This window comes from Perognathus longimembris, chromosome 8, assembly GCF_023159225.1.
Source record: "Perognathus longimembris pacificus isolate PPM17 chromosome 8, ASM2315922v1, whole genome shotgun sequence".
NCBI classification, from domain to species: Eukaryota; Metazoa; Chordata; class Mammalia; order Rodentia; family Heteromyidae; genus Perognathus; species Perognathus longimembris.
The window spans coordinates 59,753,707-59,769,906 of record NC_063168.1 but is presented as its reverse complement, the minus strand read 5'-3'; positions in this window follow the sequence as shown (position 1 = coordinate 59,769,906).

The window sequence follows — 16,200 nt, the reverse complement described above, 5'->3', positions numbered from 1 at the left end:
CAGTATTGATGACACAGACACAGATACACAGAGAGAAAGAGAGAGAAACAGAGAGACCGAGATACCAAGAGACAGAGACAGAAACAGTGACAGAGACAGAGAGAAGGCCACGTGGAACCAGAGGCCAAGGTTGGAGTGATGCAGCCAAAAGCCAAGGAATGCCAATGGCCAGCAGAAACTGGAAAGGTCAAGAAACAGATCCTTCCCCCTAGATCGTAGCTCTACCAATGACACCTTGCTTTTAACTCAGTGGTGCAGATTTTGGACTTTAGGCTTCCAGAACTATGAGAGAGCAAATTTCTATTGGTTTTTTGTTTGTTGTTTGTTTGTTTGTTTGCCAGTCCTGGGGCTTGGACTCAGGGCCTTAGCACTGTCCCTGGCTTCTTCTTGCTCAAGGCTAGCACTCTACCACTTGAGCCACAGCGCCAGTTCTGGCCGTTTTTTCTGTATACGTGGTGCTGGGGAATTGAACCCAGGGCCTCATGTATACGAGACAAGCACTCTTGCCACTAGGCCATACCCCCAGCCCTATTGTTTAAAGCAACCAAATTTGTGGTCATTTTTTACAGCAGTGACAAGTAATTCTCCAGGCTCCAAAGCAGTTGAGCTTCCTCTACCAGTCTCTATCAACCTCAAGCTTATATACAACTGTCCGAGAGTATTCCAACCATCACAACTGTCCTGTCTGCCTCACTGCTCTCTTATCTTTTCTTTTTAGCCCCTTTCTTTAAGAACTCGGACCTTAACTCCCTCTATTTATTGAATATCTTGCTCATGCCAGGCACTGGGCCAGGGGCTTCACCTGGGCTAGGTCACTGAATCTTCCCACAATCACACAACTGGCATCTAAACACAAGTCCAACTTCAAAGCCTGTGGCTGTAACCTTGGTGCCTTCTCAAGTTGACAGATGGATGGTTCCCATATGTCGTCCTGAAGAACCAATGGGTATGCCATGCAACAAGAACTGCTTGTTACGTGCTAGGCCTTGTGCTTAGGTCCTTACATGCACTGTTTTACGCTTATTGTCCAAGCAACTCCATGACAAGGCTAGTATTATATCTTTTTAAAGATGAGGAAACAACCCCTAGTGGTAGACCCAGCACACCTCTGGTCTCCTGGGGTTCTGTGCTAATGCTGTTTCTTCTGATCTCCTCAGCCTCCCATTTGTACTAGCTGTAGTTTGACTTTGATGAGTCCCATTCACACTTCTGAAAGGCCCCTGTGTTGTCCAAAGTTTGGAGGACTTCCATCAAGTTCATGTGTAGTGCTTCCTTGTTAGTGTGAAAGAAAGTTCAAAACACACACGGTGCCACATAATCAGTACACTGCCCCAAGCCTGTCCCATTTTCACTAGCTACCTGCACCTTCTTGCTTTCTCGTTAGAAACCTTGAGATAGTCACACTGCAAGATGAATATACTAAATTCTGCAAAATGTAACGACACGTGGTGATGCAGGTAATATAAAATTTGAGAAAGAAGGAAAAATGTTAAGGCTTTTACCAAAATAATACATAAGCTCTTTTTAAAAATTCATCTTAATGAGGAGTGGGTGGAGGGAAGAGAGCCAGGAGGGGAGAGAGAGAATGTGAGGGAAAGCAAGATTCTCTGTATTTATAAACCCGAATACCTAAATTGATTTATTTAACATGCGTGGTAATTTGCATGCTTTCATATAAAACACTGGAAAACTTAATTGAAGCAGCAAGCTGTACAGTTTGGCCAATAGAAAACAAGCTGCCTTTGGAAATGAATTCCCAGAATTTCCTGGATCACCCTGGCTCTTTTAGGCTTTGGAAAGAAAGAAAGGAAGGAAGAAAGAGGAAGAGGAGGAGGAGGAGGAGGAGGAGGAGGAGGAGGAGGAGGAGGAGGAGGAGGAGGAGGAGGAGGAGGAGGAGGAGGAGGAGGAGGAGGAGGAAGAGGAGGAGGAGGAGAAGGAGAAGAAGGAGGAGAAGGAGAAGGAAAAGAAGAAGAAGAAGAAGAAGAAGAAGAAGAAGAAGAAGAAGAAGAAGAAGAAGAAGAAGAAGAAGAAGAAGAAGAAGAAGAAGAAATAAATAGGAATAATAAAAAGAGAATGGCACCAATATTTCAGGAACCTGGATTTCAATCCAAGCTTGTGTATACTCATTTGCTGTGTGACCTTAGGCAAAGCATTTCCCCTCTCTGGACTTCAGTTTCTCTCATTTGCAGATGAGTTCTAGGATGCCTTCAAAATTCCGGGGTATTGTTAAGTAAAATAATGTCACCACCGTGCTTTCCAAGTTGTATTTGCTTTTCTTCTTACAGTCGCCTAACCAAGTAAAAGAATGCAGTAAGGACAAAAGGTTACTGCCAGGCAAATGCACACATTTATCCAGAAGGCAAAAACAAATTCTATCCTTTGGTCCTCTGAGGAGAGAGATGTCTCAAGACAGTCCCAAGCTGAGAGGAGCTGCTGTGGAGATGCTGGCTGAAGCAGCCTTGCTAGGGAGGAGACTCCCGGTGACCTCTGTCTGAATCTTTCGTTGTGGAAACTCCCAGAAAGCCAGCCCTGTCATTAAGCCTGTAAAGTAAACATCATCATAGGCAAAAGCCCAAGTTAGCTGTAAAGCCTACCTTGCTCCTTTAAAGCCAAAACTTTCTCCATTTGTCATTCCACCAGGGCCTGCTTTAAAACAGGAAAACAAACCCCCAAGGCTCTGGCCTTTCAGCTAACACCTCAGCAGACAGCAGAAATATATTTTGCTGCCTTAGTCCAGGCCATATGGGAGAGAAGGAAACCCAAGGAGCAGAGTCAATGGGGTTGTGGGGTTGTGAGGGTACAGAGAAGGTCTCCCTACTTCATAGTCACAGAGAGATACTGGTAGTAATTACACATTCAAGAATTTTTACCACAAGCCTGGAATTAAAACTTATTAAGCAGCATGTCTCTCCCTACATGTTTGTCATTGGAACATCAAGCTTTTTACGCACTGTTTTGTTCTTTCTTGTTTATTTATATTCTGCTATATTATTATGATACAGTTCCATTGTGTATATGTGTCACATGTGTGAAATCCCTGCCTAGCCAGCAAATTTCTTGAGAGTAGATATTCCAGCTTGAGGTTTCCAGTGCAGGACTAAGTCTGCCTTGGAAAAGACAGACTGGCTGCCTTTTCCAGAAGGCAATAGGAAATCTTACTCTCTCCTCAAAGCTCCTCTTGCATGGGTCTTTCTCCTTTGGTCCACTGGTGTGACCCACAGAGCAGTTCTTCCTTCTCCAGGTCTGTAAAGGTAGGCAAGGTGCTGAGGAAAGTGTTACTAGGCTCCTTCCCAGCTCATGCTAATCCCTATCGCATTTTGGCCTTGCTAAATGATGATTATAATGAAAGCCAACATTTATTGAGCACTTAACTATGTCCAGGCACTCCTATGCATGACATAATCCTCAAGATAATATTAAAGTAAAGAGAGGTACTTTGATCACCACCACCCACTTCTTTTTAACAGATAGGGGAACAAAACCCTTGAAACTCAAAGTATACAGCTAACAAATGCCAAGAGATTCAGATTCACATCAGGACTCACTTAAGACCTATGCTTTCATGAGTAGCATAGATTGCTTCCTGTGTGGCTTTGTAAATTCCTTGTGAGCAGAGGTTTGGTCTCTCCTGTTCTTTTGCACCGTCTAGAGGAGTCCTGAGCAATAGTATTTACCTGTTAACTAACTGGATGACAGAAGTGCCTGCCCAGAAATGAAAATGAGGGGGTTGTTTGAGAGGAATCTGGAATCATTCTGGAGAGCCACTACTGGCTAAGCTGATCAATTCTAGAAGACAGAGGGAGCATAGAAGCTCCTGCTAGATAATATTTAGAAGTTTCCAAAGATTCTAGGCAGAAAAGCGACTTTCTGTCTTCTGAGGAGAACTCCCCAAGGAATAATAAAGGCATTCAGACATAGTAAAGACCCAAGAGCAGCCATGGGACCAAACTAAGTGAATGTCTTCAACACTGACAGTCAAAAGGAGCCAGTGTTGTTCTTTGCAGCAAGCTACTCATCTGCTATCCTTATGAATACCAGGTTCGAAAAGTAAAAGTGCCTGGCTCCTAGGCTTTGGGAAGTCTGCAGAATTTTCCTTCCTTTTCCTGCACTAATGACATGAAGGGTCATAACCTACTTCTCTAATAGTTTGCATTGTAAGGTTTTATTTGTAAATCAGTTCTTTGAAATGGAAACCATTTTTCTCCCATAGGAAAACCTGATATTTATAAAGGTTGGCATTTGTAACCAAGTTCTAAAAGCTGTTAATTTTTTTTTCAATACTAGTGATCAAACCCAGAGACCCATCAATGCTAGGCAAGCAGTTTACCACTGGGCTACAATCCCAGTCTCTAAAGGTATTATTTTACCCATTGTTAATAGAACTGGGTTTGATGATGTATATCACCTAATCCTGTTCATATGGGAGAATGCATTTCTAGTTCTCATTTAGCATGCCAGGGCAGGCTGCCCTTCACCTGGAAGCAGGGATTCCTGAGAATGGGAAGGTTGGCAGCATGCTGGTACCTGACAGCTCTGTAGTTGGTTTTGAGAGGAGACCAGGACTCCAAGGTAGAAATTCATGCTATCCTATTTAAGCACAGAGTTTACCAACACCTCTGGTGTTGGCCCACTCTGGGTGGGACACAGGAGGGTATAAGTGACATCTCTGACCTCCCCAGGCATCTTGAAAAGTTAGAAAGGATTTCCATTTGACTCACAGGAAATCCTTGATCCATATTGACTAATCCCACCTCCATCTCAGACCCTTTCCTCTGCCCACACCGTGTCTATCAAAAATGACTACTGCTTTAATTGTTATCTTTAGTTCAAGGCTAGCTAGATGGTAATTTATTGAATTCTCACAACCACCTGATATGTTGATTCTGCTTCATGTAGGATCTGAGGAAACTGAGCATTAGCATCATCATGGAAGTTGTCTTAGATTCCTCAACTAGTGCAAGGACCAACAGAATCCAAAACTCAGTTTCTTTGAAACTCCAGATTTAAGGCTATTCACTGCTATAATATATCTGTTTCATCAACCGGGGGTCGGGGACAGGGGTGGGAGTCCCCCCACCCCAAAAGGCCATAAAGCAATCCAATAGTTAATAGGGTAAAGTTAACCTATCTTTACTTAAATAAGTAAATCTTTTTTTAAATCATAGAAGTATATTTGTGATTCTCTGGGTGTCTAAGCAGTTCTGAGTATACTGTTTAATCGTTTTCCTTTTGTGTTTGTTTATGGTTGAATTCTAGCCAAGAGGCCCAATACCATCATGGCACACTGAATAAACAACCGGTTTGCAGTGGATTAAACAGACAAGTCCTGAGAGAACTGCTTCCTCATAAAGTCATGCAACACAGCAGCAGAAGCATGCTGAGCTCTCTCCCCAGGACCTCCCCTTTGTTACCACCTCAGACTGGGAGCAGAGACTGCGCAGACTCCAGATTGCTGTATCCAGCATCGCATACCACGTTGACTTACCATTCTGAGAGCTACTTGGCTGTTAAACTGCCTTCATCCCCAGTGAGAATTCGGGAGAAATAAAATTGGGCTCCCCTCCCCCAAGACTCCCCTTAGCTATTCTTTGTGAATGACACAATATATAACTATAGCCTCTGGAATCTTCTGGTTTTCCTAGTGAAAAGAATAAACAAAGAAACTTGACAGAACCCTGCTTCAAATAGAAAAGTTTATGCGTGGCACACCATTAGAAAAAGCAAGAGAAGGCTAAGGATGTCCCAGGGAGCAGAGATTCAAAGTATGCACCACCATGCCCAGCTAAGACACTGTGTTTTGATAAAAAGTCGTAATTCATGAGCTGGGTACTGACAGCTTATACGTGTCACCCCAGTCATTCAGGAGAAGCATGGTTCCAGGCCAGACCAGACAAAAATTCTTATGAACTCCATCTCAACTAGTAGAATGGCATGGTGGTACAAGCTATCAGTCATCCTAGCTACCAAGTGAAGTGTAAATAGGACGACCAAGGTCCAGCCTGGCTCTGGCAAAAAAGCAGGATCATATCTCAAAAATAACCAGAGTGGTTGACTGGAATATGCGGTAGACATGCAATGTAATGATGAAATCCTCTGCTGTATAACTAATGTATGTTAATAAAAATGCTTAAAAATAATAAAATAAGGGCTGGGGATATAGCCTAGTGGCAAGAGTGCCTGCCTCGGATACATGAGGCCCTAGGTTCGATTCCCCAGCACCACATATACAGAAAACGGCCAGAAGCGGCGCTGTGGCTCAAGTGGCAGAGTGCTAGCCTTGAGCGGGAAGAAGCCAGGGACAGTGCTCAGGCCCTGAGTCCAAGGCCCAGGACTGGCAAAAAAAATAAATAAATAAAATAAAATAATATATGCTAAAAGGCCTGTAGGTATGGCTCAAGCAGTAAGGTGCCTGCCTAGCAAATTCAAAGCCCTGAATTCAAGCTCCAGTACCATCACCAAAAAAAAAAAGTTTAGTTCATCAAAAACATGTAGCAATTCAAAGCACCTTTCCTTTCTTTCTCTTCTTTCCTTCTTTCCTTTCTTTTTGACAGTACTAGGGTATTTGAACTCAGGGCCTCATACACTGGAGAGATAGCACTGAACCACACCTCCAGTCCACTGGTTCACTGGTTATTTTTAGGGTAGGTTTTTGATTCCTGCCCAGGTGCACATCTGAGCCTGAATCCACTTCCTACAGGCTTCCTGGTGTCACTGGTATCACAAGTGCCTACCACGTCTTCTCTTCCATGAACAGTCTTACAGATCTCCTCATCAGGCTGGCCTGGCACTTCCATGCCTACATTATCAGCCTCCCATTTAGCTTGGCATGACAAGTGTTAGCCACTGGCACTAGGCTTCCTTTTTCCTTCCTTCCCTCCTGCCTTCCTTCCCTCCTTTATCCTTCTTTCTTTCCTTCCTTTTCTTTTCAGTGGTGCTAGATTTCAAACCAAAGGCCTTGTACATGCTTGGCTATCACTCTACCACTGAGCTACATCCTCAGTCCTGCTCTGAACTCATATGCATTGACATGATATGTAGCATCATATCTTCAAAGTGTACAACATAAAATTTGATAAAATTCTAATCATGTTTCAACTTCAAAACACTGCTGGATCAACATGCCATGTGAAACCGTAGCTTCTATTGTTGATGATCCTCTTGTATCCCCTTCCTGTGGTTGTACCTGCACTATCACTGTATCTTATCTGAGTACATTGGAAACTGTGTATACTGGTATTAGAACTAGGAAAGTGAAAGGGAATACCAAAATCAAGAGACAAAGGATAAAAAGACAAATAACTACAAAAGCAGTACTTGCAAAACTGTTTGGTATAAACCAACTGGACAACTCATGGGGGGAAATGGAAAGGGGAAGGGGGGAGGAGGAAATGAGGGAGGAGGTAACAAATAGTACAAGAAATGTACCCAAGGCCTAACGTATGAAACTGTAACCTCTCTGTACATCACTCTGACAATAAATAAGAAAAAAATAAATAAATAAACTAAAAAAATAAGAAAAAAAGAAAAACATTCCTGGAGATGAGAATGAATAATTAGGGAAGGAAAAAGATAGGGAGTTGCGTATCACAAGGGCTTGCTAGTCACAAGACTTTCCCAAATGCTAGGAAAATAAGGATGAGAAAACATAGTTTATGCCCTTGTTAGGTTCCAGGTGAGAATAATTACTGGATAGTAGGGTAAAGGCTGGGAAGAGATCTACAAGAGATCAGAAGGCAAGAAGGAGTTATGTGAATCCGAAAGGAGGCTGGGAAAGGACAATTCACTTCGAAATCATTTGAAATAATCTTAAAGGACAAGTGGGAGTTCACCAGACAGATGTGCAAACAGGAGAAGAGCACCCAGGAGAAGGAACACTGGACAGACAAGACAACACAACACACACCTCTAGCCAGTGGGGAGAAAGCAGAGCTTGTGCAGAGGTCTGTCTACAGCATTGGATAATTACACAGGAAAGAGAAATTCAAACATCAGCAGTGATCATGACCTCAGATCTGTGAATCCTTCGTTTTCTGTGACACCTGTACCAGAAAGAACTAGAAGAGGTTTGTTCCTCTTCAGAACAGAACACAAACCTTTAGGAAAATATACCAATCCCATGTGGAATAGGAGTATAAAATTATCATGGCTTCATCTCCCTTGGCAAGTCCTGCATTGCAGACATGCTAAGTTCAGTCTCATTCACCCTGGTGAGATCATTTAGTCTCAGATGATTACACATCCCGAATAACCATGTGACTAATACCTCCTGGCTGTCACATGGAGAGCTAAACAAGCAGCGGCATTGCTCAGCTGCAGTGTACGAGCGAGCTGCCACAGCTCCTCACTCTCATAACTGCCCTCCGCAGCAATAAACAGAGGAGGAGAAAGGAGAAACTCTTTCACAGTAGTGCAATGACCTAACTCATTTGATTTCAGTTGGCAGTGGAAGCAGAAGATCCAGTTTGACAAAAGGCATCACGGTTGCACAATGGGATTCTGAGCTGGTGGTAACATCCTTTGTGTATTGTTAGTTTCGACTGTGACAGGTAATTCATTCAACTGTGAACAAACACCTAAGAGTGTAGCCAGAAAGTCTTAGAAAATAATGTGTACTTTGGAGGGAACAAGTTCTTTTTCTTTCCTTCAGACAGAATCGTGTCCCTTGGATTGTGCTGATTTTTAACTGAGTAATTCTAATATGTGGTAGACATTGTGCCTATCCGTCTTTTATTCTGGTGATAAGAACTAAGAAGTCTTCTTTAAGTCAAGCTTGATCTTTCTTGTTTTTGTTTTGTTTGGTTTGGGTTTGGTTTTTTGCCAGTCCTGGGGCCTGAACTCAGGGCCTGAGCACTGTCCCTGGCTTCCTTTTGCTCAAGGCTAGCACTCTACCACTTGAGCCACAGCCCCACTTCTGGCTTTTTCTGTTTATGTGGTGTTGAGGAATCGAACCCAGGGCTTCATGCATGCTAGGCAAGCACTCTACTGCTAAGCTACATTCCGGCCCCCAAGCTTGGTCTTTCTTTTAACCATGGCACAAAACATTTTCATCAGGGATGGTGGAGAACAGCCTCAGCCTTATCTCCTGTTTTCTTTCTAACTCTTCACTTGATTCTCTGCCCTACAAGCAGCTCCCTTGGTTGTCTGAGCCTCCTTTCTTTGCTCATTCCTTAGTACCTTTCCTGCCCAACCCAATATGGAAACCATTGTGTAGCTCAGTATTTTTACAGGGCTACTTCATTGTAACAATGCAGCTACCACTCTCCATGAGTCATCAGGTGCCTGCCAAGTTCTAGGTGCTGGGAATCCCCAGGTGAACCAACCTGACAGTCCGGTGGCTGAGCTATCTGAAGGCTATCAGGGAAGGCCTCTGGAGGAAGCATTATCTCAGGTGAGATCTGAGGAATGGCAAGGAATGTGCCCAGTATCTATACATTTCAGAAGAATATTTCTGATTAAAAACTAGCAATAATAATTTTTTTAAAACTCACTAAAAGTCAGAACTTTTTGCTAAGTACCTGCAGGTGAGCTGTTATAAAGTAAGCCTCTGCCCTGAGCTCTTTCCTAATGAATTACATTAAAGACACAATTGCATTTTAATGAATTACATTTATTAGAATTAATTACATTAAAATATTTTAATATATCATATAATTATATTATTATATCATGTGCTATATAATATATAATAGTATGTGATATAATAATATATACAATAACATAAATTATAATGTATAATAAATATGTACTATTAAAGTATTATGTTAAAAGAATTCATTAAAAATGAATTTATCAGCCAGGAGCTGGTAGCTCATGCTGTAATCCTAGCTACTGAGATATGAGAATTGCAGTTCAAAGCCAGCCTGGGTAGGAAAATCCATGAGACTCTGATCTCCAATTATCTACCCAAAAACCAGAAGTGGAGCTGTGGTTCAAAGTGGTAGAGCTCTTGCCTAGAGCAAACAGGCTCCACGACAGCACCCAGGTCCTGAGTTCAAGCCCCACAATCCATAGAAGAAGAAAAAAGAATTTGTCTATAGCTAAACACCTGAGCCCAGCAATTAACTAAGGCACTTTACTTTCTCTCTTAAGAACAGCCAATTAATGGGCTGGAGATATGGCCTAGTGGCAAGAGTGCTTGCCTTGTATACATGAGGCCCTGGGTTCGATTCCCCAGCACCACATATACAGAAAACAGCCAGAAGTGGCGTTGTGGCTCAAGTGGCAGAGTGCTAGCCTTGAGCAAAAAGAAGCCAGGGACAGTGCTCAGGCCCTGAGTTCAAGGCCCAGGACTGACCAAAAAAAAAAAAAAGAAAGAACTATCATTATTAGCTATTTGGGAAATGCAAATCAGAACTACATTTAGATAGTACTTTCTATCCACTAGGATAGTAGCTATAATGAGAGAGGGTGGCAGGCTCTGGTGGCTCACGTCTGTCATCGTAGCTACTCAGGAGGCTGAGATCTGAGGATCGCTGTTCAAAGCCACCCAGGGCAGGAAAGTCCATAAGACTTCAATTACCACCAGAAAAGCAGAAGTGGCACTATGGCTCAAAGTGATAAAGTGCTCATTTTGAGTGAAAAAACTCAGAGGCAGCACCAGCCTCCGAGTTCAAGCCCCATGACTGACCAAAACAAAACCAGATAAGAACAAGTATTGTCCAGGATATGGAGAAACCAGAAACCAGAGCTCTCATATGTTATTGATGGGAATGTAAAATAGCCAAGCTATCTTGAAAACATATAGTTACCATATGAGTCAGTAATTTATTCTTTTTTACTGTTTTTATTGTTATTATAAAGGTTATATAAAGAAGAGTTACCTTTATATAAGTCAGGCAAAGAGTACATTTCTTTGAGGGCAGTCTTACCCCTTCCCTCACTCCCTCCCAGTCCTCCTCCCCCCCAATCACAACCAAAAAGTTGTTAGTTCATTGTCAACATAGTGTCCAGTGAGTACCACTGTTGCATTTGTTCATCCTTTGCAATTTAATTCTTACCTATATACCTAGATAACTTAAAGTGCATGTCCAAGTTTAAGAATAGAACACAAATGTTTATAATAGCATTATTCATAACAGTCAAAATGTGCAAACAGGAGCTGGGAATATGGCCTAGTGGCAAGAGTGCTTTCCTCGTATACATGAAGCCCTGGGTTCGATTCCCAAGCACCACATATATAGAAAATGACCAGAAGTGGTGCTGTGGCTCAAGTGGGAGAGTGTTAGCCTTGAGCAAAAAGAAGCCAGGGACAGTGCTCAGGCCCTGAGTCCAAGGCCCAAGACTGGCCAAAAAAAATGTGCAAACAATTCAAATATCCATCAACTGATGAGTAGATAAACAAAATGTGGCATCTCATACAATGGAATATTATTCAACTTTATAAAAGAATAAAACAATGATCTATGCTAAAACATGGGGAAGCTTGAAAACATGTGAAAGAAGCCACTCACAGAAAGAGAAGTAAGGGGATTTTGAGTTCAAGGCCAGCCCGTGTTATATAACAAGATTCTTTCTCAAAAAGACAAGAAAAATCAACCAAAAAGAAAGAAGCCAGTCACAATGACCATGTACAATTCTATGAAATGCCCAGAATAAACAAATCTTTATGTAGAGAAATCTGTAGAGAAAATCTATGTAAACAATTATGGTTGTCTAGGGTGGGGAAAAGTGGTAGAGTTTGAGGGAAAACAGTTTCCTTTGGATATGATAACTATGTCCTAGTGGATTATACTATACTAAAAAAATTAATGTGTATACACGAGATGGGTAAAGTATATGTATATACACATGTGTATCTCAATAAGGTCATTTCAGAGACAGGAAAAGAGAGAAGGAGAGAAACAGGAAGGTCTGATATCAAAGTCAGAGCACAAATTACCTACCTGAAAGATCTCCAAATAATTTAGATTCACAGAGCTGCACATGCAGAGGAGAAAGGAGATAGAGAGATAGAAGAAAAAGTAAGGACTCCCCTCAGAGCAAAATGAGGCAACATTTGAGCTTGACTATTGTTGGTACTTTGCTACTTAAAGTTGAGTCTCTAGCATGTCTGCTTCTGAATTCTGACACCACAGTTTTTTTTTTAAGTTTTTATCATAAAACTGATGTACAGAGAGGTTACAGTTTCATACGTTAGGCATTGGATACTTTTCTTGTACTGTTTGTTACCTTGTCCCTCATACCCACCTGACACCACAGTTTTTATAAGGATTATTTCTCTTAAATTCCCAAATGGCACCCCCCTGAGGACCAGACCACAGAGCCTGCTGCCTTGCGCTTCACTTTACACCCACACTCACATAGCAAATTGGTCAACAGGCTTGTGGGAGCCACTGGCCCTTGGGATAGAGCATTTCAAGCTGCTCAGACCAATTCACAACCCTAAACACTTCTTTTGATAACATTCTAGGACTCTCAGAAGACCTATTTAACCCAGGTTGGCTTCAAACTCAAAAATTCCAGAAGCTTCTTTGTATGATCATAGTTCTCTGAGTATACTAAACATGCAAATACCCCTAGGAGGGAAAATGAATCTAACCCCTAACCAAAACTTTAATGATTGCTATGTCTATGGGTGCTCTCTTGGGGGGCAAAGGAGCAGAGCAGAGGGAGGAAGTGGAAGAGAAGCATAAAGAACAAGCCCTGTGTACACCTGAGCTTTGCAAAACAAAGCAGGGTAGGGTGACCAGCACTAACACTTTCCAGTGGGGATACATGAGGCCACTCTGAGCCACCTACTCCCACGACTCAGGTCCACAGAGGACTTGCCTGCCTGGTGACTCACTCCTCAGAATGGTCTCAGGACCTTCACTCCACCAGGAGGACTGCAAGTCCTAGGAGCAGAAGACCAGGAAGCTGGGAGCACAGGTGGGGCCAGCAGAGCTTCCGGGAACATCCAGCCCCTTGAGCCTGAACCTTGCCAGCTCCCACGACTTTGAATGAGTTCTGAATAGCATGTCCCTTCAGGGCAAGGGAAACAGATAAGATGGATTTGGCAAAAGGATCTGGGGCTCGACTAGAATCTCTAGGGGGACCCTGGGCTCTGCATTCCCCCAAAAGATACAACCTGCCCTGCCATACACTTGACTCTAGTTCAGTATATGGCTGTCACACTACCAAAGGATGGAGTGACCCCCATTTCTGCATTCCAGAACTCCACCCATACAGCTCTGGGTCCCACTGAGGTACCTCTGACCCTTCCCCCAATACCACACATCAACCACAGAAGGACCCACTGTATAGGGATGTTGGTTTTCATTTTGGAAACAGGGATTGATTGTGGAACTCTAAAACAATGTTGAAAGACTTACTTTTCTACATCTTATGGTCTATAGTGGCAACATGGGACAGTAATGGTGGGAGAGGGGACTTTTCAAAGACTTCAACAGCCACAGGATGACATTCCCTACTGAGTGGGTATATGCCTGTCCTTGATCAAACCAGATACAGAACTCTTTACAGTTACTTACAAGCTTTCAAGGTCTGGGATGAGGGTCTCTGGTAAATCAACCCCCCGCCCCCAGGCTCTTGTTAAACATGCCAAAACAAAGTATAGATTTTAAAGAGGGGCATTTAAAAACTGTGCTAGATCTACACTGTAATATATGGCCTGCAAAGCAACCATAATTTTCCCCATTTTTTCTGAACTAAATTTAGAAGCAAACATCTTCAGAATATGAAATTAAATTATAAAGGTCAGAAAACAATGAATAATATGCCATGTATCTGATTAGTTATACTAGTTCCAAAGCAAAAAATTTCCCTTGCTTCTGTGTAAAAAGTGTGTGTGTATAGTTATTTGAAATGTCATGGGGTTATTTGATTTCAAAAGAAAAGTGAAAAGGCACCAAGATATTTATGTAAGACTGGAAGAAAATATTTCTGAAAAGAATGTAACATTTAATTCTTTAACCAAGGGGAGAACAAGACATTTAATTCTTTATTGCTTCCCTTTGTCCTGTGGCCAATTTATAAATAGCACAAGTCTTTGTGCTATTGAAATTGAGTTCACAGTTTTTTTATTTCATCTTTTCAAAGAGAACCAAATAATTTAGATACAGTAAAGATATACTTGTTTCTCAACAGCTACTGAATCTGATAAGCCATTATTATAATCATAAGGTAGATAGAATTACAGTTCATCTTTTCCCATGATGAGATCATTAGTACTTCAAACTTCAAACAAGGTGCTGTTTTTAATTTGCCCTTAATACTTCAGACTTCAAAAGTGAAACATTTCAAAAATGCTTGAATGAAAGTCATTCATCTACCTAATTTTTCCTTCTGCTTTAATTAAAGCAGAGAACTTAATTGGGAATGAACTCATTCTAAGACTCCAATCAGACAAAATAAGGAAGCCAAGCTGCTAATAGCAATGATGGAAGTGATATCTGAGGACAGCCTGGCAAATCTTACCTGTGACTTGAGGTGTGCAACTAAAAAAAGGTGCATGAAGGCCAAGCTCACATTTGCTTTTCTGGGCAGTTTTGCCCTGACATATCATAGTCAAGCAAAAACAGATTTTTCCCTCTACACATTTTTTGGGGGTTCCCCCCTCACCATTGCCTAGGAAATTAGAATCTTGCTTCTGCTGATTGGTGTAACAAACATGATTTGACCAGTTCTGAGAATGGAAAGAAAAGAACATCATCTTTGCAATCTAGAAGTTTCAGTCGAGAGGACTCAGCCAGGCAATTGAAGTGTTTAGACAAATAGATATCTATGGTCTACGCTTTGCTAGAGGTATACAAGGTTCCTGGTGCAGCTGTGCCCATAGAGTTTGAGTCCAGAGACAGGATTCAGTTTTTCCATTTGGAGAGTTTCTCTGGAGTCTATCAGAACTCTAAAGTGTATACCATTTTGGTTGGCTTCACATTATTTCAGATAACATAGTTTATTAGCTACACAGAACACAGCTATAGTACTGTCCCTCTATAGCATTGACGCCAGGATAAGTCTTAGTCTCTTCCAAGTGCCTCAATATTTTCCTGATTTTATTACCTACGTAAAGCCCTACATTTACATTTTATTCATGGAGGAAAGTGGTGTAAGAATGTTCTCAATCCATCCTCATTCAGTGAAAAATGGGCTTTTGTCATCTTCTAGTACTTACTTGCCACAGATTAAAATTCTCAAAGAATTCACTCAGTTTTTACCTTTTGAAATTAATATGTAAGTTCGAGACATACTCTTCTATTCTTTTTTCTTAAGAGAGGCTTTAACATGATTCTAGCTCTCTGATTATTGGGTAGCTTCTTGCCAGTGAGTAAGGCTGATCTTTGCCATGGTCTCTTGAGGTGAATTATCCAATTAGCTCAATGTTGCTGATTTAAGAATCATTCTGGGGCTGGGGATATAGCCTAGTGGCAAGAGTGCCTGCCTCGGATACACGAGGACCTAGGTTCGATTCCCCAGCACCACATATACAGAAAATGGCCAGAAGCGGCGCTGTGGCTCAAGTGGCAGAGTGCTAGCCTTGAGCAAAAAGAAGCCAGGGACAGTGCTCAGGCCCTGAGTCCAAGGCCCAGGACTGGCCAAAAAAAAAAAAAAAGAATCATTCTGTTGGGTTTTTGTCATTCTGCTGACCTCTTCTAAATAGGTAAAACTATCTTCAGCTTCTCCAGTAAATGTATTGCTCTCTCTATTTTGTTGCAAGAGATTTCAGGAAGATACAAAAATAAAGTACATGAATTGTAGATTCATGAATTCCACCACAGTTGAGGAGGGCCAAGGTCTTTCTTGAACTACACAGCACACTTCCCAGCCTCCCTGCCTCCATGTGAGAATAGTCTTAGCTGAGTGACAACTGGAGAACCCAGAACCCAGGGCTCACTTTACAGTTCTGTCATCCATTACCCCTGCTCTGGTCCTACTCTACCTTCTGCTCAATTACATCAATCTGTTCATATGCATTTTCTAAGTTTAAGTGAAAAGTGAGGGTGATTTAAGTTCCAAAGGTAATGAACTACATCAAGAAAAAGCTCCCACAGAATAATAGAACTAGACTCTATTTACCCAGACAACAAACAACAGAGATAGCTTCATTCTAGAAATCTTGTTTCTTTCGTGTAAATAATGCATTTAATTGTTGCTAACCCTGGAGGGTCCAATTTCCAGGATTGCCCATCTCTGGGGTGCATTTGGGTCATTAATCGACTGCTGAGCAGAGATGAATGGTAGAGAGCTGCTGGGGCTTGGCAC